Source organism: Vulpes lagopus, chromosome 12, assembly GCF_018345385.1.
Source record: "Vulpes lagopus strain Blue_001 chromosome 12, ASM1834538v1, whole genome shotgun sequence".
In the NCBI taxonomy this organism is placed as follows: domain Eukaryota; kingdom Metazoa; phylum Chordata; class Mammalia; order Carnivora; family Canidae; genus Vulpes; species Vulpes lagopus.
In genome coordinates this window covers 12,490,157-12,496,156 of record NC_054835.1, presented here as the reverse complement: position 1 = coordinate 12,496,156, position 6,000 = coordinate 12,490,157, and positions in this window count along the sequence as shown.

Below are 6,000 nucleotides of genomic sequence, written 5' to 3'. Positions count from 1 at the left end.
GGCCCCAAGCTTGGGGCCATGTGCACTTGTCAGAGGCCCCCCCCACAGCTGACCCAGCCACTCCTCACTGCTGCCTCCTCTTGTAAGGGCACCAGCTGGGATGTGGGGCCCATCCAGGTAATCCAGGGTGAGCTCACCTCGGGACCCTTGATATCTGAGCAAGGGTCATAGGTTCGGTCACACTCCTAGGTTCCAGGGGACGTGATCAAGGTGTGGGGACACCGGCCAACCCACTACAATGACTAAAGCAAATTGCAAAACAGTACACGTGGAATGATACCAGTTTTGTTGTTAAAGAACATGTGTGTGTTATGAAGACTTTATTTATAGGGGCACCTGGGGGGCTCAGTGGTTGAGTGTCTGTCTTTGGCTCAGGTTGTAACCCTGGGGTCCTGGGATTGAGTCCCACATCGGGCTCCCCACAGGGAGCCTGCTTCTCCCTCTGCTTGTGTTTCTTCTCTGTCTCTGTGTCTCTCATGAATAAATAAATAAAATATTAAATAAATACACAAATAAGTAAGTAAGTAAATAAATAAATGGCCAATGTAGGTCTGAGTGGCTGCCCCGAGTGCCCAGAACCATAGCACCATTATAAGGGCTGCACGATGTTCCATTGCCTTAGGAAACCCTGGTTTGTGTAACCATTGCCTCTTGCTGGGTATTTAGGTGGTCTGCTCTTCCTCCTTCCTGAGCAAGGCTGGGCGTGTGGTCTTCTGGCTGAATCTGTACCCCATTCCTTAATGATTAACTTCAGGACAGGTTCCTGCAGATGACATTTCTGGGTCAAAGGCCTTATCTGCCTTGGTCCATGACAAACACTGCAGAGCCCCACCCAGCCACCCCACTGGGGCCCCTAAATGGTCCTGCTTCCCTCCTGTTCTTTCAGCCCCAGAATGCATCTGTCTTGCCACCTCAGAGTCTTGTGAACGCTGTTCCCTCTGCTGGGACTTCCACACACCCCACCCCCACCCCCACCCGAAGGCAACCCCTTTGGGTGGGTCCCAGCTTCAACGGCCCTGTCACAGAGGCCCTCCAGGTCACCTGGCCCCTTGAATGCCAGGACTCCCCCATCACCCCCCACCCCACCCCCCAACCATGTCAGGCTCCCCACAGGTCCCCCAGCTCCCTACATCCAGGCCTGAATCTGCCTCTGCCCCAGACCTCACCTTGGGACCTCAGGATATCAAAGACCTTGGCCTCTTCCTTCCCCCCCACCACTGAGAAAGCTGGGGGGGGGGAGGTGGGGGGGGAGGAGGAAGGCAGGGGAGATGAAATTGGGGAGAGAGGGTGTTAACCGCACAGCAATCAGGCATCAGTGGGTAGGCTGGCAGTGCGTGACCCCTGCGGCTGTGGGTGGTGTCAGAGGGCGGCAGAAGGCTGGGGGGCAGTAAGGGGCCCTGAGAACGGCTGGCTGTCTGTAGGGCCTAGAGGAACAGCACCCCCTCAGCTCCCGCCATTAGGGGAATGCATGCCAGGGTCAGGTGCTGTACTGGCTCCCACCTTGCTAACTCCTGCTGATTTCAGGCCCATGTCACCCTCTGTGCACCTGGCTCATCCTGACACCATGTGGGGCCAGGCCCCCAGGCAGCCCTCAGAGATCCCACCTCAGGGACAGCCAGCCCGTATGCTGGGGGGACGCTCAAGCAGGGGGTCAGAACACCCAGGAGCCTGTGCGTCCTGCCCATAGCCAGCATGCTGCCAGCCTCTGAATTCCTCAGCCCCAGCCAAGTCTTCTCAATGACCTGGGTCACGCCTGCATCACCAAGCCGCAGTGAATTCCTGACCCTAGAGCCATTCCCCGTTTGAGTGGCTATGCTTGGGGTGCTGGTTACGCAGCAACAGATGAGGGATGCAGGACGACACTTTTAGGACTGGATGCCCGGAAAAGCGCCTTCCCAGGGAGAATGTTCCAAGAAAGAACGAGTGACAATGAGTCCAAGCGGCATTTTATTTTATTTATTTCCTTCTATTTTATTTTATTCAATTTTTAGAGAGGGAGGGGGGTGAGGCAGAGGTAGAGAGGGACTAGTAGCTTCCCCACTGAGCACTGAGCCCATCTTATGACCCTGAGCTCATCACGACCCTGAGATCCTGACCTGAGCTGAAACCAGGAGTCTGATGCTTAACCCATTGAACCACCCGATACCCCCTGCTCCCCCCCCAAAAGGTGTTTTATTTATTTATTTTTTAATTTTTATTTTTTTAAAGATTTTTACTTATTTATTCACAAGAAACACAGAGAGGCAGAGACACAGGCAGAGGGAGAAGCAGGCTCCATGCAAGGAGCCTGATGTGGGACTCGATCCTGGATCCCGGGATCACGCCCTGGACCAAGGGCAGATGCTCAACCGCTGAGCCACCCAGGCGTCCCTCCAAAAGGTGTTTTAAAGGGAACTGCTTAATACCAGTCCACACTCCTTGGGGGGAGCTGGAAGCCCCCAGGGTCAGCTCCACCAGCCTCTCTCCTGGGGCCCTGCTGCATGCTTCATGTCAGACTCACAGGACTTTCTGGTCCTTGAGGGCCTCCCTCTCTCTCTTTTCTGGCCTCAGGTACTCTTCCCCCTCCTCTGCATGAGCCATGGCCAGGGGTGAGACCTCGCCTCCTGCAGGTAGCCAGCCTGGATTACAGGGCAGCCCCAGGCAGAGCCAGTGCACACTGTTTGCCTCCCTCTGAGGCCCAGGGACAGCATGCATCCCTGGGACCGGCACCTACTCTGCCTTACGCTCTGGATCCTGGGAACAGCACACACGGTAGGTGAGTGAACTTTCTGGGGCCTCTGTACCAAGTGGCCAGAAAGGGTTACTTAAAACAACAGAACTTTGTTCTCCATGTTCTGAGGCCAGAAGTCCACAATCCAGGTGTGGGCAGGGCTGTGCTCCTGGGAGCCTCTCGGGGAGGGTGCTTCCTGCCTCTTCAGGACCCTGGGCTGTGGCCTCTCCCTGGGTCTGCCTGTCCCTTTTCCCTGCGTCTCCTCTAGGGCACTAGTCACTGGATTTAGGGCCCACTCACATAACCCAGGATGACCTACTTGTCTCAAGATCCTTAGTCCATGGGATGCCTGGGTGGCTCAGTGGTTGAGCGTCTGCCTTTGGCTCAGGACATGATCCTGGGGTACCGGGATCAAGTCTCACGTCGGGCTCCCTGCATGGAGCCTGCTTCTCCCTCTGCCTGTGTCTCTGCCTCTCTCTCTCTGTGTCTCTTACGAATAAATAACTAAAAAATCTTAAAAAAAAAAAAATCCTTAGTCCAATACACCTGCAAAGACCTCTTTTCCAAACAAGGTCCCACCCCAGGCACAGGGGTGAGGGTGTGGACACACCTGTCCGGGTGGCCCCTGTCCTGTCCCTGCAGGCAGTCAGTGCACTGGACACCCACAAGCTCCTTCCATTGCAAAACAACAGAACTCGGGGGTCTGGGGCTCAGAGGACTCCTGACACCTTCCCCACCAATGACCTCTGACCTCTGACCCCCCAGCACCACTGAGGGGGATCAACAGGATTCCCACAGACCGAGGTCAAAGAGACCGTGAGTTCCACATGAAGGACGCACAGCGTGTGGGCAGTGACCCACCGTGAGTGAGAGAGCACAGGAAAGCCAGCCCCGTGACCCCAGACACAGGACTCGGTGGGCATGGGGGCAGGACAGCTCAGGGGAAGTGGGTGAGGACAGGTGGCTTTGGGAAGTGGGAGAGCCATGCCAGGAAGCTCGGCAGCTCCACTTCCTCATGCTGGCCTTAGAGGAGTGGGTGGTATGAGTGTGCCTGGCACCCTGGTGGGCCACTTGCAGGGTTTGGGAGCCTTGCCAGGCCCTGGAAGTGCTGAGTAGTGTGGGTGGGGAGTGTTGTGGACGAAGGAGGGCAGGTGCAGGCAGGTAGGCTAGGCCTGGGTTCAATAAAGCACCGACCTTCCCACTCTGGGGAAGCTTCAGCCCCTGGGAAGGATCCGCAGTTGGATGCTCGTTATTTATTCACTCATTCAATATTTACTGAGAACTGCACTGTCGCTCAGGACCTGGGAATGGAGAGCAAAGAAAACCTCTGCCCTAAAAACCAAAGCCTCATGAGGTGGCAGAGAGACAGACTCATGTTAGTTCAGCTGTGAAGTGATGAGAACGTGTGGGTCCTAGGGAGGGTCCCATCTAGGCAGGGACTGCACTCTGGTGGCTAGGGCTCCTTGGAGCAAGAAGGGCCCACGGGCGGGGCCCGACGTGGGGTACCCGGGGCCCGGACCACAAGGGGAAGCCTAGAAGAAGTCTGTCCTCTAGGAGGGGAAGCAGGGGTACGGGGGTGTCCAGGAGGAAGTGGGGGACAGGGTGCCCCTAGGGAGGGGGCCAGCCCCGCCAGGGCTCCTGACATGGAGAGTCAGCCACTGCTGCCTTCTGGCTGTGCCTGCTTCTTGGGGCAGATGGCTGTAGCCCCTGAGTCACACGGCCCGTCACCCCACTGGCCACAGGCGCACCCTGCATATGACAAGCTGGGATGAGCTGCGCCCCCCTCAACTCGCAGTCCAAAGCCCCAGTGGATCTTGGTGATCTCTTGCTGCTCTGGGACATCAATGCAGCTGGTCACCAAGGAGCCAGTGGTAGGTGCTCAGATGCACATGTGAATCCCACCCAGCCCTGCACACACCAGGAGGCACGCGGCACACATGACTGTCCTGGAGGCTATGGCAGAGATGAGGGTGCAGACAAGGGGCTCACCAGAGTTGGAAAGCCCAGGAGGGCCTCCTGGAGGAAGGAGCTCCAGAGCTGAGTCCTAGAGGAGATCTAAGGGAACCGAGGAGGGGAAGCATCAGTCGCAGGTAGGGTCAGTGAAGGGACCCGGCCAGGACACCCAGTCTCTGTCCCTCTCATTTCCCCAGAGTTGGCCCCGGGTTGTCCTTGGGCCTTCCAATCAGTCCCCATCCCAGGGCTGCCCCGGCTGCCTTGCTGCCTCTTGGGGACAGCGATACTTGGCCACCGGGGTGGGGGGTGGGGGGCTGCCCTGTTCCCACGTTAACAACCAGGGAAGAGACCGCGGCTCATCCAGAGGCAACATAGACGCGCATCGGCTATTCTGTGAGCCGGAGTCAGATGCGGAGAAGGTTGATGGTGCAGCCTGTTCAGGGCAGACACTGGCATTTCTCCTAAAGGGCAGTGCATCCCTCCACCTATCACTTCAATCCTCCCATCCCTGTCCCCATCCCTGTCCCACACCAACACCCGCAGGATCTAGGACTCTGAAACCCCGACCCAAGTCCCAAGACAAACAGATGGCAGGTGTTGATGCCCTGGGGGGGGGGACCCCTGCTGAGGATACGACCCATTGCCTTTTAGTTATTCTATTGCAGCAGGATGCACACAACCTAAAATTTGTCATCTTAACTGTTTTTAAGGGCACAGACAGGGGCACCTGGGTGGCTCAGCAGTTGAGCATTTGCCTTTGGCTCAGGGTGTGGTCCTGGGGTCCTGAGATCTAGTCCCACATCAGGTTCCCCGCAAGGAGCCTGCTTCTCCCTCTGCCTTTGTCTCTGCCTCTCTCTGTGTGTCTCTCATGAATACATAAATAAAATCTAAAAAAAAAGAAAAAAGGCCACAGCTCAGGGGCATCAATGCACTCACACTGCTCTGCTGTGGCCCCTCCATGGACCCCAGGATGGTCCACCTTCCCAGGCAGAGCCTCTGCCCCCACTGAACACGGACCCCTCCCTCCTTCCTCCTCCCCTTTCCTCTTCCTTCCTCCTTCCCTTCACTCTTCCTTCTCTTCCCCATGTCTGTGGGTCTGACTCCCTCGAGTCCCCTGGGAGTGGACCCTTAGGACTGGTCCCTCTGTCCCCTCGCAGCTGTGGTGGCTGACGCTGGCATAAATTGCAGGGGGGTTGGGTGTCGTGCGTCCAAAAGTTCCAGCTCCTGCTTCCAGTCTGGCACCGAGGTTTTTCTGGGCCACCTCCCCTAAGCCGTCATAGTCTGGACACACCCAGCAGAGCCACTCCAGGGTTTTGTTTTGTTTTTAAAGATTTTAT